Here is a 26,993-nt window from a genome sequence, read left to right on the forward strand (position 1 = left end):
CCAACTACTTTAACTTTTTCATTGGCAAGATAAGTAAACTTAGGTATGACATGCCAGCAACAAACTCTGACACTACACATCTAAGTACAGTGCCTTGCAAAAGTATTCATCCCCCTTGGCGTTTTCCTATTATGTTTCATTACAACCTGTATTTTAAATTGATTTTTATTTTGATTTAATTTGATGGACATACACAAAATAGTCAAAATGTGTGAAGTGAAATGAGAAACAATAGCTTGTTTCAAAAAATTCAAAAAAATTCAAAACGGAAAAGTGGTGTGTGCATATGTATTCACCCTTTTTGCTATGAAGCCCATAAATAAGAACCGGTGCAACCAATTAAATTCAGAAGTCACATAATTAGTTAAATAAAGTCCACCTGTGTGCAATCTAAGTGCCAAATGATCTCAGTATATATACACCTGTTCCGAAAGGCCCCAGAGTCTGTTTACAGCATATCTGGACTCACATCAATTAATAATAGACAGTCAATCATTGGCCAGAAGTTCATCAACAGAGCCACTCATAATCCATCATTGAAAGAAATTGTGGGACAGGCCAAATGGACCACAGACACACCCATGTCCATAATGCTGAAACTGACCTAATAAAAAAAAAATATATATATATAACATAAAATATACAATTTACAAAATACAAAAATATAAAAAAAGTTGTGTGTGTATAAAAGTGTGTGGATATATGTGAATGCATTCCTTAGCACCCCCACCCCTCTCCCCCCGCACAGCTGTGAGCTGTAATTTTAATAAAGCTGGTTTTAAACACAACAAACTCATGTCGGGAAAGGAAAAAAGAGTAACTAATCTATGCCTGTTCTGATAAAAACCTTAGGGCATTTAGACTCGGGGGATGCCTTGCTTGACCACACCCTCCTTCCTTGCTCCTGGCCTGCCCTGCCTCTTCCACCAATCCATTTGTTTTTATGGACAGAAAAGAGCAGAAGCTCTGAGCTGTCCGATCAGGCCCATTGTCTATTGTGGGCCCCAGAGTCTGCAACACCACTAAGCAAGTGGCACCATGAAGACCAAGGAGCTCTCCAAACAGGTCAGGGACAAAGTTGTGGAGAAGTACAGATCAGGGTTGGGTTATAAAAAAATATCAGAGAATTTGAACATCCCGCTGATCACCATTAAATCCATTATAAAAAAAAAAGAATATGGCACCACAACAAACCTGCCAAGAGAGGGCCGCCCACCAAAATTCACAGACCAGGACGGCATTAATTAACCTTTTGTCAATAGGGGGAGCTGTTAGCATAATTTTTTTTTTTTACATTTCCAAATTAAACTGCCTCGTACTCAATTCTTGCTCGTACAATATGCATATTATTATTACTATTGGATAGAAAACAATCTCTAGTTTCTAAAACCGTTTGAATTATGTCTGTGGGTGAACCAGAACTCTTTCTACAGCGAAACTCATGACAGGACATGCGAAGCTCTGAAAAATAGTCTCTGATCTCGGATCAGTTTAAAACTCTGTGTGTGCCCTATGGCTTGACATGAACTGCACCCGCCTTCCCCTGGATGTCAGTAACCAATGAGAAGTGGAATGGTGTCTCTAGGTGTTTCTCAGAGTTTATAAAAGGGAATGGAGTGAGATGACCCTTCTTTTCGACGCTCGCCAGGACGCAAGGGAGGACATCAGAATCGCATGCTCAAAAGCTCTCGTTATTGATCAAAGATATATCCGCCTGTGATTTAATTCGATATAGGTGTTAGAAACATCATAACGAAGTTATTTGAAACCGATTTATATCAGTTTATGCGAGTATATTGCTATTTTTCTGAATTTCCTTAGTATTGCGTTTGAGGATTTGGGCATGTGTGTGCCGTGTAGCTATCGTTAGCTGCTAGTTCCGAAGTTGAGGAGGTCGTTTTACAACAAAGCAACGATTCTTTTGGACAAAGGACACATTGCCCAAGATACTGATGGAAGCTCGTCCAAAAGTAAGAGTTATTTATGATTTTATTCCGTATTTATGTGGAAAAATGTAAACGCAGTTGTCAGCCATTTTTTGCGGCACTAGTCTGGCTGTAACTCACAATGTATGTCTAGTAACGTAAATTTTTAAAATCTAAATCAGCGGTTGCATTAATAACCAATGCATCTTTCATTAGCTGTCCAACCTGTATTTTTTTAGTCAATCTAATCGATAAATAATCGTAAACATAGGTGCCTTTCTAAGATGGCGCCGGCCAGAATGCATGCCATGTTTTGACAGATTACATTGCATAACCACGATTTGTGATGCTAAATATGCACATTTTCGAACAAACTCTATATGCATTGTGTAATATGATGTTACAGGACTGTCATCTGAAGAATTCTGAGAAGGTTAGTGAAAAAATGTATATATTTTGGTGGCGATAACGTTATCACCCCTTTTGCCTTGATTCAATGCTGGTGTGATGTTAGCTCATGTGGTATGCTAATATAACGATATATTGTGTTTTCGCTGTAAAACACTTAGAAAATCTGAAATATTGTCTGGATTCACAAGATCTTTGTCTTTCAATTGCTGTAGGCTGTGTATTTTTCAGAAATGTTTTAGGATGAGTATTTTGGTAATTGACGTCGGTCTCTGTAATTATTCCGGCTGCTTCCAACGCTATTTCAGATTGCAGCTGCAATGTAGAACTGTGATTTATACCTGAAAAATGCACATTTTTCTAAAAAAACATATCCTATACCATAAATATGTTATCAGACTGTCATCTTATGAAGTTGTTTCTTGATTAGTGGCTATATATATCTTTATTTAGTCGAATTAGTGATAGCTACTGATGGAGTAAAAAACTGGTGGAGTAAAAAAAGTGGTGTCTTTTGCTAACGTGGTTAGCTAATAGATTTACATATTGTGTCTTCCCTGTAAAACATTTAAAAAATCAGAAATGATGGCTGGATTCACAAGATCTGTATCTTTCATCTGGTGTCTTGGACTTGTGATTTAATGATATTTAGATGCTTGTATTTACTTGTGACGCTATGCTAGGCTATGCTAGTCAGCTTTTTTACTGTGGGGGGTGCTCCCGGATCCGGGATGAGTACCAAGTAAAAGTTAATCACAGGCAACAAAGAGACCAAAGATAACCCTGAAGGAGCTGCAAAGCTCCACAGCGGAGATTGGGGTATCTGTCCATATGACCACTTTAAGCCGTACACTCCACAGAGCTGGGTTTTTACGGAAGAGTGGCCAGAAAATAAAAAAATAAGCAAACATGTTTGGTGTTCACCAAAAGGCATGTTCAGAAAGGCTCATCTGACCAGGTGAGACTAAAATGTAGCTTTTTGGCCATCAAGGAAAATGCTTTGTCTGGCACAAACCCAACACCTCTCATCACCCCGAGAATACCATCCCGTTTTTCATCGGCAGGGAATGGGAAACTGGTCAGAATTGAAGGAATGATGGATGGCGCTAAATACAGGGACATTTTTGAGAGAAACCTGTTTCAGTCTTCCAGAGATTTGAGAGTGGGACAGAGGTTCACCTTCCAGCAGGACAATGACCCTAAGCACACTGGTAAAGCAACACTCGAATGATTTAAGGGGAAACATTTAAATGTTTTGGAATGGCCTAGTCAAAGCCCAGACCTCAATCCAATTGAGAATCTGTGGTATGACTTAAAGATTGCTGGACACCAGCAGAACCCATCTGACTTGAAGGAACTGGAGCAGTTTTCCCTGGAAGAATGGGCAAAAATTCCAGTGGCTGGATGTGCCAAGCTTATAGAGACATACCCCAAGAGACTTGCAGCTGTAATTGCTGCAAAAGGTGGCTCTACAAAGGATTGACTTTGGGGCGGTGAATAGTTATACATGCTCAAGTGTTTGTTTCACAATAAATAATATTTTGCATCTTCAAAGTAGTGTTGTGTAAATCAAATGATACACCCCCCCCCCCAAAATCAATTTTAATTCCAGGTTATAAGGCAACAGAATAGGGAAAATGCCAAGGGGCTGAATACTTTCACAAGCCACTGTATATCTCACCAAATTATGAAAGACAAGAATTCTACTTTTGAAATCCGTAAAGTCAGTGTGGAAGAGGTGAAAAATACATTGTTGTCTATCAACAACACAGGTGTCAAACTCATTCCACGGGGGGCCGAGTGTCTGCGGGTTTTCGCTCCTCCCTTGTACTTGATTGATGAATTAACATCACTAATTAGTTAGGAACTCCCCACACCTGGTTGTCTAGGGCTTTATTGAAAGGAAAAACCAAAAACCTGCAGACACTAGGCCCTCCGTGGAATGAGTTTGACACCCCTGATCAACAATGACGAGCCACAGATCTGCCAATCTGGAGGGAAAATTGCTGAGGATAATAGTGGACGGTATTGCCACTCCTATTTGCCACATCTTCAATTTAAGCCTACTAGAAAGTGTGTGCCCTCAGGCCTGGAGGGAAGTACAAGTAATTTCACTACCCAAGAATAGTAAAGCCCCCTTTACTGGTTCCAATAGCTGACTAATCAGCCCTTAAAAAATGGTGTTTGACCAGATACAATGCTATTTCACAGTAAACAAATAGACAACAGACTTTCAGCACGCTTATAGGGAAGGGCACTCAATAAGCACAGCACATACAAAAATAGCTGATGATTGGCTGAGAGAAATATATGATAAAATGATTGTGGGGGCTGTCTTGTCAGAATTCAGTGCAGCTTTTGACATTATTGATCATAGTGTGCTGCTGGAAAACGTATGTGTTATAGCTTCACACTCTCTGCTATAATGTGGATATAGAGTTACTTGTCTAACAGAACACAGAGGGTGTTCTTTAATCGAATCCTCTCAAACATAATCCAGGTAGAATCAGGAATTCCCCAGAGTAGCTGTTTAGGCCCCTTACTTTTTTCAATCTTTACTAACGACATGCCACTGGCTTTGAGTAAAGCCAGTGTGTCTATGTATGACTCAACACTATACACGTCAGCTACTACATCAACTGAAATGACTGCAACACTTAACAAAGAGCTGCAGTTTGTTTCGGAATGGGTAGCAAGGAATAAGTTAGTCCTAAATATTTCCAAAACTTAAAGCATTGTATTTGGGACAAATCATTCACTAAACCATAAACCTCAACTACATCTCATAATGAATAATGTGGAAATTGAGCAAGCTGAGATGACTAAACTGCTTGGAGTAACCCTGGATTGTAAACTGTCATGGTCAAAACATATTGATACAACAGTAGCTAAGATGGGGAGAAGTCTGTCCATAATAAAGCGTTGCTCTGCCTTCTTCACAAAACTGTCAACAAGGCATCACTGCTTCTCAATGTAGCATCTACTCCACAGGTGACAATAGCTCCCGGGTGAACCAGGTCATTCCACTCCCTTCTCTTCAGCAGAGATGGAGAGCAGCAGTTGATTTTGTTGTTTTCAGTCTGGATACTTATAACTGGGTTGTGTTTATTAGGCACAAAACAGAAGGAAACAGCCTGAAATTGAAAAAGGGAGGGACTAGATGGTCCAAAAAGAAATGATTAGTTTAGTTTTTTGTTGCAAAATGTTTCAAGTGTATTCCGTTGCGTGGCCTAATGAACACAACCCTGATCCATAGACTGCATTTGTGTGAATTACCGGTGTTTATTAGCAATGGATCTTTTGAGTCGGGTCATGCCTCAACGGCAGAAGCTGAGAGTGCAAAGCCTTTCCCTGCGATGGGATTCGGAATCAGGGTTAACCAATGGTTGTCTTAGCACTTAGAGTACATCTAAGTGCATGCATATTGTTGGGTGTTCAATGATATAGGACGTGCACCATTATAAATACATTTTTTTAACTGATATTCTATATTGAATGGATTGCTGTGGCTCTGCATATTAAAATAACTAATGGAAAAGGACTAATAAATCATACGTGTCTTAGAACAGCATTGTCTTTATTACTTTTGCGTGCAAAATATCAAAACCTCTTGGGTGTAAATGATTGACCACTACATAGTAAATGAATCAATCTTTTGTAGACCATAGATATGGGTAGATGGGGACATTCAAATATCTAATTTGATATGAATATGTTAGATTCAAAATGATCTGTCTATTCTTTTGAATCTATCTGCCATCTTTTGTATAGTAATTAAATGTGATGATGCCAAGACCAGGCATGTGGAACAATATGAAGAATCACAACAAAACGTCAGACAGTGATGGCAGGTGGGTAGCATGAATGGCTACGGAGAGCATTCATATCTCAAAATGACATTTCATCATCATTTCATCATGCAATTGGCGAGAGATGAAAACCATTCTAACAAGACTGCTTGAAGTGGAAGTTTTACTTACAATGTTTTTTGAAAACATAATCACAATCAATACAGAGCTATTGTATGATGAGTGACGGACCCATGGATGCCATAGTAATTAAAATCTCATTGGTAATGAAGTCAGTGACGGGCCCATCAGATTGCTCCTCATGGAATGCGGAGGCTCTGCCATGGAACATAACTCTAATTAGAATAGTAGCCTACGTTTTGAAGTTGTGCTGGGGTTATCTAGTGTACAGAAAGTATATATTTTTCAGATTTTGGGGAAAGAATGTGGTTTCCACTTTCAAAGCATTGGATAATATATATATATACAGTTGAAGTCGGAAGTTTACATACACCTTAGCCAAATACATTTAAACTCAGTTTTTCACAATTCCTGAAATTTTATCCTAGTAAATATTCCCTGTCTTAGGTCGGTTAGGATCACCACTTTATTTTAAGAATGTGAAATGTCAGAATAATAGTAGAAATATTTTTTTATTTTAGCTTTTATTTAGTGTAACTGAGTCAGGTTTGTAGGCCTCCTTACTCGCACATGCGTTTTCAGTTCTGCCCACAGATTTTCTATAGTGTTCTATAGTACTCCCTGACGAAGGCCATGCAGCCGGAACGCGTCGGTTTTTAAACAACTTTGTTTCTATTGAACATGCCATACTAATAAAGGCATTTTAATTAATTATATGAAGAGTGCCTTGGTCCTCCTTTCTTTTTGATGACCAATTTACACCTTTTACCAAAGAGCACCTTCTATCTACCAAAATATACTATAGTGTACCTTAGTAGCGCTTCCCTTCCTCCTCTTTCTACTAGATTTTCTATAGTATTGAGGTCAGGGTTTTGTGATGGCCACTCCAATACCTTGACTTTGTTGTCCTTAATTTTGCTACAACTTTGGAAGATTGCTTGGGGTCATTGTCCATTTGGAAGACCCATTTGTGACCAAGCTTTAACTTCCTGACTGATGTCTTGAGATGTTGCGTCGACATATCCACATACTTTTCACCCCTCATGATGCCATCTATTTTGTGAAGTGCACGGTTGGGATGGTGTTCTTCGGCCTGCAAGCCTCCCCCTTTTTCCTCCAAACATAATGATGGGCATTATGGCCAAACAGTTCTATTTTTGTTTCATCAGACCAGAGGACATTTCTCCAAAAAGTACGATCTTTGTCCCCATGTGCAGTTGCAAACCGTAGTCTGGCTTTTTTATGATGGTTTTGGAGCAGTGGCTTCTTCCTTGCTGAGCTGCCTTTCAGGTTCTGTAGATATAGGACTCATTTTACTGTGGATATAGAATCTTTTTTTCCTGTTTCCTCCAGCATCTTCACAATGTTCTTTGCTGTTGTTCTGGGATTGATTTGCACTTTTTGCACCAAAGTACATTCTTCTCTAGGAGACAGAAAGCATCTCCTTCCTGAGCGGTATGACGGATGTGTGGTCCCATGGTGTTTATAGTTGCATACTATTGTTTGTACAGATTTACGTGGTACCTTCAGGCATTTGGAAATTGCTCCCAAGAATGAACCAGACTTGTGGAGGTTTTTTTTCTGAGGTCTTGGGCTGATATCTTTTGATTTTCCCATGATGTCAAGCAAAGAGGCACTGAGTTTGAAGGTAAGCCTTGAAATTCATCCACAGGTACACCTCCAAATGACTCAAATGATGTATATTAGCCTATCAGAAGCTTCTAAAGCCATGACATAATTTTCTGGAATTTTCCAAGCTGTTTAAAGGCACAGGCAACTTAGGGTATGTAAACTTCTGACCCACTGGAATTATGATACAGGACATTATAAGTGAAATAATATGTCTGTAAACAATTTTTGGAAAAATTACTTGTGTCATGCACAAAGTAGATGTCCTAACCGACTTGCCAAAACTATAGTTTGTTAATAAGAAATGTGTGGAGTGGTTGTAAACCGAGTTTTATGGACTCCAACCGAAGTGTATGTAAACTTCCGACTTCAACTGTATGTCAGTATGACACTATGCAATAGCTTCCCTGTCCATTGATCATTTCTCCTCCTTGAGTAAATGATTTGGCTAGGTTAGAAAAACACTGCTCAGCATCCAGCAACGTTATTGCTGCTCAAATACGTCTTAAATACACTGTGAGCCAGAACTACTTCTCAATGTCCTGTCAATGACCTGTTCTCTATCTTCCAGTAGAAGCAGTTGTCTCACAGCTGCCTACAGAGAGAACATTTATATATGTGTTGCTATATCCGTTGATTACAACTTGTTGGCTAAAACACATCACGTGGACATGTTAGTTGAAATGCAAGATACAAGACACAGTGTACAGTATATGACATGACTTGACCTTAATGCTGACCTTCATGCAGTTTGTGCACTTTGATCGTCCTACTGTATAGTTGAGTTGTAGACTGCTAATACAATAAATGCTGCAAAATGAAAAATGTTCTAGGTTTAACTACAGATCAAATAAGGTTAATGTTAGAGTATTTCACTTCAAGCTGGAATCCATAGCGGTGAAACTGCCATGTCCGTTTGTGATATTACAACAACAAAGACGTTACTTCAAACAACCAACACAGTTTTTATCCCTCTGACATCATTGCACGCGCAATATAACAGCAGAGCATGTACTACGATTCTTTTTACCATGATGCTGGATATGCATTTCCTCAAAACAAAAACAGTAACAAATGCACATGAGGCGGCCAGTGGCGCTGTTTAGCCTTTCGCAGATCTCAGCTTTAATGTTTCTCTAAAATGTTTGTAAAAAAATTGCTTTCATAATTTTCAAGATATATATGTTTTTATTTTGATGATGAATAGGCTAACACGTTATTACCCATACCTCATCAACTGGAGGCCATATTTCTTCCAGTTACCTTGGGCTTAATTTAATACCCTGGAACTCACCCAGCCGACTGTGATCCTATCCTACTATGCACCCTGATGGCATAAATACGTGTAAAACACCTGCACTAATTACCTTCTCTGCCAGATAATTTATGAAATGCATTAACAGGATGCATAAAACGATTCGTTGGTCAGAATTATGGGCAATTCTTCATTCAGCCATCCAAATATATATTGCTCAACCCTGGGGAGTGAGAGCAGTGAGCACATCTCACTGAAATGGAAGGTATTATCTTTCTGGGAATATTTGTTCTCATTACTATTTACAGGAGGAAGACGAAAACAAGATTATCGCACAGACAAAGATGAGCATTGATATGTTCTCTGAAACAGCCATCCTTGGTTGTTTACATAGAAATAATCCACATAATATTGTATTTATCATCCTGTCAATGCTCCAGTTTTTCAAAATCTGTAATCCTCAATATTACATTTTATACAAATAGCTGATTCCTCTTTGTACCCTTTCTGAATATTGTCATTGTAAAGTGTTTTATAGTTTCAGTAACAGTGCATTTTCTGCACTGCAGGTGGGAGACAAAATTAGAGCAGTGCTCAGTCTTGAGTGTTCAGGAGGACTAATTGAGGGAAAACTTCTCAGAGAGGTGACTTCTCTGATTACATTATATCAGTGAAATATTCATATTGTCTCACAAGAGTCCATGCACACTTTGATACAAGTATGGTAATGAACAGAGCTAACTTCCCTCCTTGATTGCCAGTGAGTCATAATTTCATAAATCTAAGAATTATCCATGTATGGGTTTGATAGCAGACACAGCAGAGACGGGGCAAAATTGATAAAGTAGATTTGTTATTTACTGTCAAGCATGAAGATTTTCCACCAAAATAGCTTAATTGATTAATCAAGTCAGATCCAGCACCATCTAATTGCTGAATAGATTTTTATCAAGCACAGACTATAATCATTGATGATGATTTTGTGAAATGTGAAGTTTGTTTATGAACTGATGACCAAACAGACGACCAAACTCTGAGCTCATCAATGATATTTCATAACTCATTGTAAAAATAATTCATTCCCCAACAAAATCATAATGATGGTCCTATACTCTTTACAAATGAACAGATACCTCAAATTTAATAAGGATCTGCCACTTTTAAAAAAATTCGGCCAAAATGACATACCAAAATCTAAGTAACTAACTCACAGAATACTGCAATTGTGTCAATACCCACTGTCTTTGCAGGCAGTGTACACTGAGTGCCAGGCGCACCGGTTTGAGTGTGTCAAGAACTGCAATGTACCTGGGTTTTTCACACTCAACAGTTTCCCGTGTGTATCAACAATGGTCCACCACCTAAAGGACATCCAGTCAACTTGACACAACTGTGGGAAGCATTGAAGTCAACATGGGCCAGCATCCCTGTGGAAGGATTTTGACACCTTGTAGAGTCCTTGCCCCGACGCATTGAGGTTGTACTGAGGGCAAAAGGGGGTGTAACTGAATATTATGAAGGTGTTCCTATTGTTTTGTACACTCAGTGTATACTTGATCCTCTCTAATCCTATGGGAGCAATACATTGCCTTATATTCATTTTGAGGGGCACAACTTGTTTAAGTGTACAGTATGTTAACTTCTCTGCGCTACGGATCCCTTTTACGGGATCATTTTCCTAAACAACCGCTGAATTGCAGGGCGCAAAATATTTAAAAAAATATTTATAATCATGCAATCACAAGTGAAATGTACCATAACACAGCTTAGCTTGTTGTTAATCCACCTATCGTGTCAGATTTTGAAAATATGCTTTGCAACGAAAGCAATCTAAGCTTTTGTGAGTGTATCAATCAATGCTAGAACAGTTAGCCTTATATTAGCTTGGTTAGCTTGGTCACGAAAGTCAGAAAAGCAATAATTAATCGCCTACCTTTGATAATCTTCGGATGTTTGCACTCACGACACTCCCAGTTACACAACAAATGTTATTTTTGTTCGATAAATATTACTTTTATAACAAAAAAACACCATTTGGGTTGCACGTTATGTTCAGAAAATCAATGCCTTGTTCCGTTCGACGAAAATTCCAAAAAGTATCCGTAATGGTCGTAGAAACATGTCAAATGTTTTCTATAATCAATCCTCAGGTTGTTTTTAACAAACATAATCGATAATATTTCAACCAGACCGTAACCTATTCAATAAGAGAGAAAAAGGAAATGGAGAGCTACCCTCTCGTGCGCAGGAACTAATCAGAGGACACCTGACTACTTTTGAAATATCTCGCTCATTTTCCGAAATAAAAGCCTGAAACTATGTCTAAAGCCTGGTCACAGCCTGAGGAAGCCATTGGAAAAGGAATCTGGTTGATACCCCTTTAAATGGAAGAAAGACGGGCCAGGAAACACAGATAAAAAAAAAAATCACGTCCGGGTTAGATTTTCTCAGGTTTTCGCCTGCAGAATCAGTTTTGTTATACTTACAGACAATATTTTGACAGTTTTGGAAACTTTGGAGTGTTTTCTATACTAATCTGTAAATTATATGCATGTTCTACGATTTGGACCTGAGAAATAGTCTGTTTACCTTGGGAACGTTATTTTAAAAAAATTATAAAAAATCTGACCCCTAGCGTCAAGAGGTGTTGAACTTAGTGTAACACTGCGAGGGGCGGCAGATGATGGAATTAATCAGCTTTTCTTCCGATAAGTCACTCCAAAATGTTTATTGGGAAATTGATATGTAAGAATACATTTACAAGGATTATTGCTATTTTTGCATGGTATCCTCTATAATATTTCTGCTCTACTATTACTTGTTACGTTAACATTACATGTTATATGAATTAATATTATATTTAACCTCAATCTTCATGGTTATTTACAAGTTTTCTCTCTGAAAATGTAATTAATTTAATCTGATTTTCATAAGGTTCCATGACTTTGTCCACACAGGACATCTGAACACACACAATACATTTTGATGATTTTCATTACATTTGGGGTGTTTTATTTAACTTTTGTACACGTGTGGTGTTAGAAATGAATGGGTGAGACCACAAGTAGTGTACTAAATTGAGTTCAGGCATATGCCCATTCATCAGATGGACACACTTCCTCTCCCAGACCCCCACATGCATGTGTGTTTGAGTCCACACACACACACACACACACACACACACACACACACACACACACACACACACACACACACACACACACACACACACACACACACCCCCCCCCCCCCCCCACGGGAACCTTTCCCCAATAGAATCTTTCCCCCACGGGAACCACTACTTTTAGCATTCTCACAAACAATCACAACATTGTTTCAATAATATTTAGAAGTTTTCTCGCAGCTCTAGTATATAAAGCTTTTTTGAGGCCTTGCTCACAATTCATTCTGTTGCTGCACAATGACCAAACGATATACTCTATATGAGGCTCTTGATCATATCTTTGATCATGACACTGGTAAGGAGGAGAGAGGCCAGGAAACTGACAGTGAAGTAGTCTGTGATAAATAGCACAACATGTTTCATCTGAGTATTTGTTATAGTCAACATAATCCATACATTATGCTTTTTTTTACTCAAAAATGGGTTGTATGAGCTCAGGTCAATGAGGCCTACAGGCCATAAATAGCAAATTGAAGTTCAAAACTTGTAATGTTCAAAATAACGTAAGTTGATAAAAAGATCTAACACAACATTAGGTGATAATATATGTATTATTATCGATTTATAATCAGCTATAATGGGGCGGTCATTTTGGACCGGGAACACAAAATTAATTAACATGAAACGAACACAACAGGAGGGTTATATACTTTATTCACTAATAAATGTAATTTAATTCCATGAAACAACCAACATTACACTATAACCGATATTACATACAATCTTAACATTTCACAGCGTATCAGGTTTGATTCACCTCCAATTATCAGTGATCACTCTGATAGTGATCAAAAATAGCTTTTTTTGCCAGAACAGTCTGTTTAAGCCTCCTGATTACTATAGTTACTGTAAATCATGGAAATGAGAGGCCCGTTGACTGCCTACTCAACTCATTGGCCGTGTCCCTTCCTCTCACGGTTGACAGCTAGTTGGATGTGACAGAGTGCAATATTATCCTTCAGACACAGTCTTCCCAATTTCAGACAGCTACAGCGTGAGAGGATGATGTGTGTGAATTATTGATACATTCTCAAGGTTGAGTGCATCATGCTTTTTGAGCGGCTCCAGATACTCTGAAGAAAGCTTAAAGGAAGGGGAATGTAGCAGAGTCTGATTAACTGGAGACAATATTACTGTTGCACATTATTTTACTCATTTTGAAAATGTACAAACCTAGGACACATACTGTACCTCTCATTGACCTGAAAGACAGAAATCTAAATGAAATAAATGTTTTGTAAAGTTCAACGTTCTCAATGAAATGAAAGTTCTTGGCATAAGGTTATATTTTACACACAGTGGATCAGAAACACATTGTTTGTTGTAATTAACTGTGCTAAGTAAATGCATTCTGGAGAATGGCTTGAGCTATCTCAGAGATGAACTATAGGATAAGAAATCTGCCAGTGGATTTACATGGCCTTTGGGTCTCTTCAAGAGCAAACATATACGAGGAGGTGCTTGGCATTGTAGGCCTACATGGCTCGATGTAAATGTTGTGGTATTTTACACATACTGTTTCGCTCTACCTTTGTCACTCACTTAGAAACTCTTATTTTGCTAACTTATAAAGATGTTGAAAAGTTGTTAAACACAATCAATAAATCATTAAACATTGCCATTACACTGAATCAAGCTAAGATGTTCCTTCAACTATGAATGGTTTGAAAAGGAAATGCATTTATTAGTCTGAAATAAAAGGCATTGGCCATTTTCCACATTGTTGTTACGCTCTCTGAAAAACATGAGATTAGCTCAGTTAAATTGAATTAAAATAATTTAACTGGTAAGAATGTTGTGGGCCCTGTTTGACACCATTAGACTGTGAAGTATATTGATGTATAGGTGAATTGTTTGCACAGGTAAATCCAAACATATTGCCAAGGGCACTACGCATTTTAACATACAGTACTGATGTCGTACCAATCGGAATACTAATCAAATGAAATAGTTTAAAACACAGCTTAATACAACAAATCCCATAATCTTTAAGATTATAAAGAGTCACACTCTTATAAACAGAAATGGCTCCTAAGCATAATGTCCCCATTTAAGGGTCATAGTAGGTGGTAATGGAATGCATCCATTTCGTAAGTGAACACAATACTCAGCATAGGTGGAAAACGTACTGAATAGTCATACTTCAGTAAAAGTAAGAAAATGACTCAATAAAAGTGAGTCACACAGTAAAATATTATTTCAGTAAAAGTCAAAAGTATCTGATTTTAAATGTACTTAAGTACAGTACTCAATTGTCATACTTGACTAAAACTACAAAGTAAAAGTAAATAGTATACATAAAATTCCTTATATTAAGCAAACCAGACAGTAGGATGTTCTTGTTTTTGAAATTTACAGACAGACGGGCTCAATCCAACACTAACGTTATTTACAAATTAAGTATTTGTGTTTAGTGAGTCCACTATATCAGACAGAGTAAGGATGACAATGCAGGAAAAGAGAACTTGGTCTCAGATTTGACTTCCTATCAAAATAAAGGGTTAATCAGAGCATTCTGTACTAACAACAGCAGTCAAACACCCAAGCTAACTTGCTAGCTACTTCCAGACAAATGAGAGAACAGCTCACTGAACATTACCTTCACGCCCTGACCTCTGTTATCTATATATTTTGGTTAGGTCAGGGTTTGACTAGGGTGGGTACTCTAGTTTTTTGTATGTCTAGGTTTTTTTAATGTCTAGGGTTTTGGCAGGTCTAGGGGGTTTTGTATGTCTATGTTGGCCTGATATGGTTCCCAATCAGAGACAGCTGTTTATCGTTGTCTCTGATTGGGGATCATATTTAGGCAGCCCTTTTTCCCCACTTTCTGGTGTGGGATCTTGACTATGTGTAGTTGCTTGTCAGCACTATATTGTATAGCTGCACGTTTGTTAGTTTGTTCGGTGTTCATTCTTTTAATAAAAAGAATGTACGCATACCACGCTGCGCCTTGGTCTCCTTCATACGACGAACGTGACAATTATTCGCCCTAGCAGAGCTGGTTAGGCTGTTATGTTATCCAGAGCATTAGTGACTGCAACTATGCAGTCAGATTGTCCTGTTAGTAAATTCAGAGCAGTTCGCACTCGGAGTGTTCAGAGCGCACACTGGACGCTCTGGCCGATGAGTAGGGTTGATCTGAACATTCTGACCTAGCAGTCAAGCATTGGCTAGCTTGCTAGCTACTTCCAGACACAAATGAGAGAACACTCCACTCTGACCATTTTGCCCTAGCAGAGCTGGTTAGGCAGTTGTCATGTTATCCAGAGCGTTGGTAACTGTAACTGTGCTGATTGCAACAATTTAATTACTTTTTTTGCCACTTTTACTGACACTGGCCATATTCAACGGGTGTTGAGCGTTCATAAATTCATCAGTTATTCTGCGCTCTGGCACACTCAGAAGAGAGTGCTCTGAAATCGGAGTAGATGGCCAGACTAAATTTACGAACGCACCCGAAATGGTTACTTGCATAGTGGAGTCTTTTGTTAAGACATGTAGCTAGCTAGATAGGTAAACAATTAAGCATACTCCCAACTCATGACGTTACTACCCTGCATGAATCTGCAGGTAGCTAACCAACCAACCTCAAATGCAGTGTATGAGATACTATTTTGTAGCTGTGTCTCTGCTTTTATCCAATGTAAAAAACACCTTTCCAATTCTTCTACATAAGTCACATATGGGTACTGTAGGTTCGTGAATTGTACCATATTGCTGTGCTGCCTGAGCATTCCAAAGGTAACGAGTACCTTTGGGTGTCAGGGTAAATGTAATGGAGTTAAAGTAAAAGTTGACCAAAAAAAGAAATACGGTAGTAAAGTGCAGATACCCCCTAAAATACTCAAGTTGTACTTGATACTTAAATACTTTATACTGCCAAACCCTCCTGTGTCCTTACAAGTCAACTGCTATTTAACTTGCCACCCCAAAAGTGGCTTGTGTTCTGTACTATTATCTCTTTGTTTGAAAAAATGCTTGCCTGAACCGGTTGAAGGAATCAAGGAGGCATTGATGCATTGTTCTTGACGTAAGTTCCATTACGTTTTCTTATTTTATCACTATATTAAATCATACCTGACCCCCTAGGTTCAGGCAGATGGTTTTGGGACCTCACTTAAAGCGGGCCAAAACTCTATATACTATACAATAAGTGTTGTAGGAGTCCAGTCTCGAGACCAAATATTGAGCGTCTCAGTCTGGTCTTGATGTCAGATCCATTTTTTTTATTTGTTCTTGACTCGGTCTCGGACAATGAGGACTCATAAATTATTTCTGAGACCAGCCAAGACCAGCAGAGTAAAACACTCATAATTATCAGCTTCCATTCAGTCAGTGCATAAAACCGCTTTGCCAGGCCAAATATACTGTATGCATTCCTTTCTTGAAACATTATAAAAACTGCCTTTATACAGTGCATTAGGAAAGTATTCAGACCCCTTGACATTTTTCACATTTGTTACGTTAGCCTTATTCTAAAATGTTTATTTTTTTTTAAATGTCTCTCCTCAATCTACACACAATACCCCATAATAAAAACCAAAAACAGTTTTTTTGAAATTTTTGCAAAAATATAATATATTAAAAATACAAAACTGAAAAATCACATTTACATAAGTATTCAGAACCTTTGTTGAAGGACCTTTGGAAGCGATTAGAGCCTTAAGTCTTCTTGGGTATGACGCTACAAGCTTGGCACACCTGTATTTGGGGAGTTACTCACAATTTTCTCAGCAGATCCTCTCAAGCTCTGCCAGGTTGGATGGGGAGGGTCGCTGCTCAGCTATTTTCAGGTCTCTCCAGAGATGTTCGATCGAGTTCAAGTCTGGGATCTGGCTGGGGCACTCAAGGATATTCAGAGACTTATCCTGGACCACTCCTGCGTTGTCTTGGCTGTGTGCTTAGGGTCATTGTCCTGTTGAAAGGTGAACCTTCGCCCCAGTCTGAGGTCCTGAGTGAAGGTTTATCTTTCCCTCAATCCTGACTTGACTCTCAGTCCCTACCGCTGAAAAACATCCCCACAGCATGGTGATACCACCACCATGCTTTCCCGTAGGGATGGTGCCAGGTTTCCTCCAGACATGACGCTTGGCATTCAGGCCAAAGTGTTCAATCTTGGTTTCATCAGACCAGAGAATCTTGTTTCTCATTGTCTGAGAGTCCTTTAGGTGCCTTTTGGCAAACTCCAAGCGAGCTGTCGTGTGCCTTTCACTGAGGAGTGGCTTCCGTCTGGCCACTCTACCATAAAGGCCTGATTGGTGGTGCTGCAGAGATGGTTGTCCTTCTGGAAGGTTCTCCCATCTCCACAGAGGAACTCTGGAGCTCTGTCAGTGACCAAGGCCCTTCTCCCCCGATTGCTCAGTTTGATTTGGCCACCAGCTCTAGAAAGACTCTTGGTGGTTCCAAACCTATAGCTTTTAAGAATGATGGAGGCCACTGTGTTCTTGGGGAACTTCAATGCTGCATACATTTTTGGTACCCTTCCCCAGAATCCTGTCTCGGAGCTCTACGGACAATTCCTTTGACCTCATGGCTTGGTTTTGGGACCTTATATAGACCGGTGTGTACCTATCCAAATCATGGCCAATCAATTTAATTACCACAAGTGGACTCCAATCAAGTTGTAGAAACATCTCAAGGATGATCAATGGAAACAGGATGCACCTGAGCTCAATTTTGATTCTCATAGCAAAGGGTCTGATTACTTATGTATATTAGGTATTCTGCCTAGTTTCAGCCAAATATATTCTGCAGGCAGCAAGAATGTGCTGCTCTCAAAAGGTTTTGGCATGGAGCAGCTCACAGAAGAATGACATTTGTAGCCGGTTGGTTAGGAAAGGCGTTTCAACTTCTGATATCTACTAGTAAATGCTAACTATGGAACCAATGGGTATGCAAACCAGGTATTGAAAAAGTTTCGTCCGAAGTGTTGGTTAGTAGGTTATTTGGGATGCGCAATTGCCATCATGCACTGTGACATGGATGGGCCTGGGTGGACAGAGGCCCGCCCACTGGGGAGCCAGGCCCTGACAGCTCCACCTACTCAGATTGATCTGGACTTAGACTGTCATTTTATTGTATTTTTTCCATAAAAAAAGGGGTGTGATTTTGAGAATACAAATCTTAAAAAAAACTGGAAAACATTGGATTTTTCACACAGGGTGCCTCTCCTTTGCTGGGCCGGGCATATACCTTCTTCTCCTGACACCACTGCATAGGGCCGATGTAAAGACAGCAGTCACACACAGCAATTATGATAAGCAGTCCATAAAATAGGACATAATAAGCCAGTAAGACCCAATCATAAGAATACAAAAACACTACCAATAAGCATTTCCCAATCGAAGTTTACAACTATTACGTCTCATTGCAAAAAACATTTCATGTTTAGCACACAAAGTAACAGGTGACCTAAAGTTTAAAGTAAAACTGACAGCGTTTTACCTACTTTGCATATATAAAACAAATATATATATATTTATAAAATCAATCATTATATCAGTTAGAAATATATAATTCCCAGTTTATACTACAAAACCAACTTCACAAGAGGTTTAAAAAATAGGTTATTTAAGGCCTCCCAAGGGGCGCAGGGGTCTAAGGCACTGCATTGCAATGCTTGAGGCGTCACTACAGACCCGGCTTCGATCCCAGGCAGTGTTACAGCTGGCCGTGACTGGGAGACCATGAGGTGGCACACAATTGGCCCAGCGCTGTCCAGGTTAGGGGAGGATTTGGCCGGCCAGGATGTCCTTGTCCCATCGTGCTCTAGCGATTACTTGTGGTGAGCCGGGCGCCTGCAAGCTGACTTTGGTCACCAACTGGACGATGTTTCCTCTGACACATTGGTGAGGCTGGCTGTTGGGTTAAGCGAGGATTGTGTCAAGAAGCAGTGCGGCTTAGCAGGGCTGTGTTTGGGAGGACGCATGGCTCTTGACCTTTGCCTCTCCCGAGTCCATAGGGGAGTTCCATGATGTACACTAAGGCATTGTTGGCAGAATAGATGGACACAGTTCAATGCATGATTAATATAATTCACCAATACATTTCTTGGTAGTCCAAAAAATATTGCTTTCAGGTGGTAAATCACAGCTGGCCTTCTGCTTCTATTTGGGATGCACTGTTTCAGTTCCAATTACTCTATTCTGGACAAAAATGAATGAAAATACATAAAAATTTGCAAGGTCAATGATAACAAGTCACTCATAACGTGGCTAACAGGCTATAATATCTACATGTAGCACACTAAAAACACTGAGCCTAACGTTAGCTAGATAGCTAGCGAGCTGCTAAGAGTGACTGACTTTTTCCCCTCATATCTTTTTTCTTGTTTGTATAAAGGGCTACTTTCGCTCTCATTGGCTATAGCTCACCGGTCTGTGTAGACTTCAGTACTGGTTAACTTCTTATGGCTGGGGCAGTATTGAGTAGCTTGGATGAAAAAGGTGCCCAGAGTAAACTGCCTGCTCCTCAGTCCCAGTTGCTAATATATGCATATTATTAGTAGATTTGGATGGAAAACAATCTGAAGTTTCTAAAACTGTTTGAACGATGTCTGTGAGTATAACAGAACTCATATGGCAGGCAAAAACCTGAGAGAAATCCAAAAACCTGAGAGAAATCCAAATCTGAGGTTGGTCGATTTTCAACTCAGCCTCTATTGAAGATACAGTGGGATATTGGTCATGTTGCACTTCCTAAGGCTTCCAATAGAAGTCAACCCTCTTTAGAAACTTATTTGAGGCTTCTACTTCAAAGGGGAGCTGAATGAGAGGGGATTGAGTCAGAGGTCTGGCAGAGTGCCAGGAGCTGGTCATGCGCATTTACATGAGAGGTAGCTCCCGTTCCATTTGCTTTTTCTGAAGACAAAGGAATTCTCCGGTTGGAACCTTATTGAAGATTTATGTTAAAAACATCCTAAACATTGATTCTATACATCGTTTGACATGTTTCTACGGACCTTAACGGAACTTTTTGACATTTTGTTCTTTTTGCGCTTTGTGAGTTTTGATTTGTTTACCAAACGCGCTAACAAAAGTAGCTATTTGGACATAAATGATGGACATTATCGAATAAATCAAATATTTATTGTGGAACTGGGATTCCTGGGAGTGCATTCTGATGAAGTTCATCAAAGGTAAGTTAATATTTATAATGTTATTTCTGACTTCTGTTGGCTGCACAATATGGCGGATATCTTTTTGTCTTGATTGGGATCTGAGCGCCGACCTCAGATTATTGCATTGTTTGCTTTTTCCGTAAAGCTTTTTTGAAATCTGACACAGCGGTTGCATTAAGGAGAAGTAGATCTAAAATTCCATGTGTAACACTGGTATCTTTGATTAACGTTTATTATGAGTATTTCTGGAAATTGATGTGGCTCTCTGCAAAATCATGATGTTTTTGGAACTACTGAACATAACGTGCCAATGTATACTGCGATTTTTTTATACAAATATGAACTTTACCGAACAAAATATACATGTATTGTGTAACATTTAAGTCCTATGAGTGTCGTCTGATGAAGATCATCAAAGGTTAGTGATTAATTTTATCTCTATTTCGGCTTTTTGTGACTCCTGTCTTTGGCTGGAAAAATGGCTGTGTTTTTCTGTGACCTAACATAATCAATTGTGGTGATTTTGCTGTAAAGCCTTTTTGAAATACCTTTAAAATGGTATAAGATACTTGTATGTTTGAGGAATTTTAATTATGAGATTTGTTGTTTTGAATTTGTTGTCATTTGTTGTCATATCGATCCCGTTAACGGGATCGCAGCCATAAGAAGAGCAGTTTGAGGCCACGGAAGGAGAGTTGTATGGCATTGAAGCTCGTCTGGAGGGTTGTTAACTTCTCTGGGATATGTGGGACGGTAGCGTCCCACTTGGCCAAAAGCCAGAAAAAATGTAGCGCGGCAATTTCAAATATATTACTATTAAAAATCAATCTTTCATGAAATCACACATGAAAGACACCAAATTAAAGCTACACATGTTGTGAATCCAGCCAACATGTCTGATTTCAAAAAGGATTTACGGGGAAAGCACACCAAACAATTATGTTAGCTCAGTACATAGTCACAGAAAAACACAGCCATTTTCCCAGCAAAAGATAGTAGTCACAAAAAGCAGAAATAGAGATAAAATTAATCTCAAACCTTTGATGATCTTCATCAGATGACACTCATAGGACATCATGTAACACAATACATTTATGTTTTGTTCGATGATGTGCATATTTATATCCACAAATCTCGGTTTACATTGGCGCCATGTTCAGAAATGCCTCCAAAATATCAGGAGAAATAGAAGAGAGCCACGTCAAATAACAGAAATACTCATCATAAACTTTGATGAAAGATACATGTTTTACATATAATTAAAGATACACTTGTTCTTAATGCAACCGCTGTGTCAGATTTTTTTTTTAAATTACGTAAAAAGCACACCATGCAATAATCTGAGACGGCGCTCAGAAATAACAATATTTCTTCGCCATGTTGGAGTCAACAGAAAAACGAAATTACATCATAAATATTCCCTTACCTTTGATCATCTTCATCAGAATGCACTCCCAGGAATCCTAGTTCCACAATAAATCGTAGTTTTGTTCGATAATGTCCATTACTTATGTCTAAGTAGCTACTTTTGCTAGCATGTTTAGTGCACATGTCCAAACGCTCGCACAGATGCAGGCGAAAAGTTATATAACAGGTTGAATAAACTGGTCAAACTAAGTAGAGAATCAATCTTCAGGATGCTGTTATCATATATATCCAAAAACGTTCCAACCGGAGCATTCCTTCATGTCTGTAGAAGTTATGGAACGCAAGGCGATATCATGAGGAAAGCACATGACCAGGAACTGGCATTCTGTCAGACGAATGACTGAAACACCTCCCATCCGGCCCCACATCACACTAGAGGCTTCATTCCATGTTCTTACAGACTGTTGGCATCTAGTGGAAGGCGTAGGAAGTGCAAACAGATCCATATCTCACAGGGAATTGAATCGGCGACGAGTTGAACATTGACCAGTCTCAGAATTCTCACTTCCTGTTTGGATTTTTTCTCAGGTTTTTGCCTGCCATATGAGTTCTGTTATACTCACAGACATCATTCAAACAGTTTTAGAAATGTCAGAGTGTTTTATATCCAATAGTAATAATAATATGCATATATTAGCATCTGGGACAGAGTAGGAGGCAGTTCACTATGGGCACACAATTCATCCAAAAGTGAAAATGCTGCCCCCTATCATAAAGAAGTTAACACAGTGTCCAAAGAAGGACCAGAAGTATACAGAATGGTGTCGTCTGCGTAGAGGTGGATCAGAGACTCACCAGCAGCAAGAGCGACATCATTAATGTATTGAACTGAACCCTGTGGCACCCTCCGATTTGACACACTGAACTCTATCAGAGAAGTAGTTGGTGAACCAGGCGAGGCAATCATTTGAGAAACCAAGGCTATCGAGTCTGCCGATGAGGATGTGGTGATTGACAGAGTCGAAAGCCTTGGCCAGATCAATGAATACGGCTGCACATTATTGTTTCTTATCGATGGCGGTTATGATATCGTTTAGGACCTTGAGCGTGGCTGAGGTGCACCCATGACCAGCTCTGAAACCAGATTGCATAGCGTAGAAGGTGCAGTCGGATTCGAAATGGTCGGCAATCTGTTTGTTGACTTGGCTTTCGAAGACCTTCGAAAGGCAGGGTAGGATAGATATAGGTCTGTAGCAGTTTGGGTCAAGAGTTTCCCCCCTTTGAAGAGGGGGATGACCGCAGCTGCTTTCTAATCTTTGGAAATCTCAGACGACATGAAAGAGAGGTTGAACAGGCTTGTAATAGGGGTTGCAACAATTTCGTCAGATTATTTTAGAAAGAAAGGGTCCAGATTGTCTAGCCCGGCTGATTTGTAGGGGTCCAGATTTTGCAGCTCTTTCAGAACATCAGCTGACTGGATTTGGGAGGAGAAATGGGGAAGGCTTGGGCGAGTTGCTGTGGGGGTGCAGTGCTGTTGACCGGGGTAGGGGTAGCCAGGTGGAAAGCATGGCCAGCCGGAGAAAAATGCTTATTGAAATTCTCAATTATAGGGGCTTTATCGGTGGTGACAGAGTTTCCTATCCTTTGTGTAGTGGGCAAATGGGAGGAGGTGTGCTTATTCTCCATGGACTTTACAGTGTCCCAGAACTTTTTTGAGTTTGTGTTGCAGGAAGCAAATTTCTGCTTGAAAAAGCTAGCCTTGGCTTTTCTAACTGCCTGTGTATATTGGTTTCTAACTTCCCTGAAATGTTACATATCACGGGGGCTGTTCGATGCTAATGCAGAACGCCACAGGATGTTTTTGTGTTGGTTAAGGATAGTCAGGTCTGGAAAGAACCAAGGGCTATATCTGTTCCTGGTTCTACATTTCTTGAATGGGGCATGTTTAATTAAGATGGTGAGGAAGGCATTTCAAAAAAAATAACCAGGCATCCTCTACTGACGTGATGAGGTCAATATCCTTCCAGGATACCCGGGCCAGGTCGATTAGAAAGGCCTGCTCACTGAAGTGTTTCAGGATGCGTTTGACAGTGATGAGTGGAGGTCGTTTGACCGCTGACCCATTACGGATGCTCGCAATGAGGCAGTGTTTGCTGAGATCTTGGTTGAAAACAGCAGAGGTGTATTTAGAGGCCAAGTTGGTTAGGATGATATCTATGAGGGTGCCCGTGTTTAAGGCTTTGGGGTGGTACCTGGTAGCTTCATTGATCATTTGTGTGAGATTGAGGGCATCAAGCTTAGATTGTAGGATGGCTGGGGTGTTAAGCATGTCCCAGTTTACATGACCTAGCAGCACAAGCTTTGAAGATAGATGGGGGGGGGCAATAAGTTCACATATGGTGTCCAGAGCACAGCTAGGGGCAGAGGGTGGTCTATAGCAGCCGGCAACGGTGAGAGACTTGTTTTTAGAGAGGTGGATTTTTAAACGTAGAAGTAGTTCAAATTGTTTGGGTACAGACCTGGATAGTAGGACAGAACTCTTTAGGCTATCTCTGCAGTAGATTGCAACACCGCCCCCTTTGGCCGTTCTATCTTGCCTGAAAATGTTTTCGTTAGGAATGGAGATTTCAGAGTTTTTGGTGGTCTTCCTAAGCCAGGATTCAGACACGGCTAGGACATCCGGGTTGGCAGAGTGTGCTAAAGCAGTGAATAAAACAAACTTAGGGAGGAGGCTTCTAATGTTAAATACAAGTAAAACTAAATGCATTCTCTTCAACCGATCGCTGCATGCACCTGCCCGCCTGTCCAGCATCCCTACTCTGGACGGTTCTGACTTAGAATATGTGGACAACTACAAATACCTAGGTGTCTGGTTAGACTGTAAACTCTCCTTCCAGACTCACATCAAATATCTCCTATCCAAAGTTAAATCTAGAATTGGCTTCCTATTTCGCAACAAAGCATCCTTCACTCATGCTGCCAAACATACCCTCGTAAAACTGACCATCCTAACGATCCTCGACTTCGGCGATGTCATTTACAAAATAGCCTCCAATACCCTACTCAATAAACTGGTTGCAGTCTATCACAGTGCCATCCGTTTTGTCACCAAAGCCCCATATACTACCCACCACTGCGACCTGTACGCTCTCGTTGGCTGGCCCTCGCTTCATACTCGTCGCCAAACCCACTGGTTCCAGGTCATCTACAAGACCCTGCTAGGTAAAGTCCCCCCTTATCTCAGCTCGCTGGTCACCATAGCAGCACCCACCTGTAGCACGCGCTCCAGCAGGTATATCTCTCTGGTCACCCCCAAAGCCAATTTCTAATTTGGCCGCCTCTCCTTCCAGTTCTTTGCTGCCAATGACTGGAACGAACAACAAAAATCTCTGAAACTGGAAACACTTATCTCCCTAACTAGCTTTAAGCACCAGTTGTCAGAGCAGCTCACAGATTACTGCACCTGTACATAGCCCATCTATAATTTAGCCCAAACAACTACCTCTTCCCCTACTGTATTCATTTATTTATTTTTCTCCTTTGCACCCCATTATTTCTATTTCTACTTTGCACATTCTTCCACTGCAAATCTACCATTCCAGTGTTTTACTTGCTATATTGTATTTACTTCTTTACTTTTTTGCTTTTACCTCCCTTATCTCACCTCATTTGGTCACATTCTATAAAGACTTATTTTTCTAATGTATTATTGACTGTATGTTTGTTTTACTCCATGTGTAACTCTGTGTTGTTGTATGTGTCGAACTGCTTTGCTTTATCTTGGCCAGGTCGCAATTGTAAATGAGAACTTGTTCTCAACTTGCCTACCTGGTTAAATAAAGGTGAAATAAAAAATAAATACAATTTAACCATGGTTATGTGAGCTATGTGGATCACTCCAATATATTGCTATCACTCTGCGGCAGAGGGATACATCCGAGGTGAGGATTTACAGATTTACTCCCGTGTACACCTGTGTCACGGCTGGTGTCCGCCCCTATATATAGACCCCACGGCCGCGACACATGTTCTCTACATTATTTTTGAGGCACCGTAGAGGATTGGAGAGGTCCATATAGCTCACATAACCGTGGTTACATACGTAAGCTTTGTTATGTTTCACTATATTGGATCACAGGTACCAGATTAGTCGGTGCTAGAGGGACCTGGCCAGCCAGCGGCAAAGTCCCAGCGTGGGCCCGAGATGCAGCGGCTGTCACTGTGGAAGGGGGTCCCGGCACAGTCCCCGGAAAGGGATAGGATGGTGACAGCTGTTCCATACAGATTGTGAAATAAGGGAAGATATTTTTTATGTACTGATTCCATGGCAAAGTGTGAATGAGTTGATAAATAAAGCGACGCAAAATTCTAGATTTCGTGCTTTTCAGATAAAATTATTCTACAGAATTCTTGCCACCAACAAAATGTTGAGAATTTGGGGCATACAATCATCGCAGCTCTGCATAATTATTTTTGGGGTTGCAAGGATACAGAATCAATAGACCATTCATTCTGGTATTGCCCTCAGGTAGCCTGTTTCTGGTCTCAGGTTCAGGAATGGCTGAAAAAGCATAACATTCATCTAAAATTGACCCTAGAAAAAGCATTGTTGGGAGATTTGGAGAGACCTGGTAAGTCAGATAGTAATATACAAATACTCTTAGTAAAAGTAAATAACTTCAACTTCAACCCGAATACAATCCACAGATTGTAGATGGATTCACATTTTTAAATATCACAGCATAGTTGAAAGATGTATGGTGTGAAGAAATCCGAAGAGGGTGGCCAGCAGAGATAAGTGGGATGGGTTGAGGGAAACTGAGAGTTGAGATGTGGAACTGGAGACAAGTGGGAGGGGAGTTTCTGGGCGGTGGGTAGAATGACAGTCAAAGACAAAAGTGAAAAATAAAGTCAGAATACATGAAAAAAGGTAGGTTTTAATGACAATGATTGGAAACGATGTTGCATTCAATGCCGTGGGTTTTTCCGGGGGGGACTGTGGAGGGGTCTTGGATGGTTGAGGAGCAGCACTCCACCCGAGCACGAAATCTTGAATTTTGCATCGCTTTACTTATCAACTCATTCACTATGCTGGGATCCTGGCTGGTGGGGAGCATGGGCCTGTGGCCGAAAGGTTGTTGGTTCGGGTGGGAGATCTGTCGATGGGTCTTCAACT

The sequence above is a fragment of the Salvelinus alpinus genome, chromosome 16, assembly GCF_045679555.1.
Source record: "Salvelinus alpinus chromosome 16, SLU_Salpinus.1, whole genome shotgun sequence".
Classification (NCBI taxonomy): domain Eukaryota; kingdom Metazoa; phylum Chordata; class Actinopteri; order Salmoniformes; family Salmonidae; genus Salvelinus; species Salvelinus alpinus.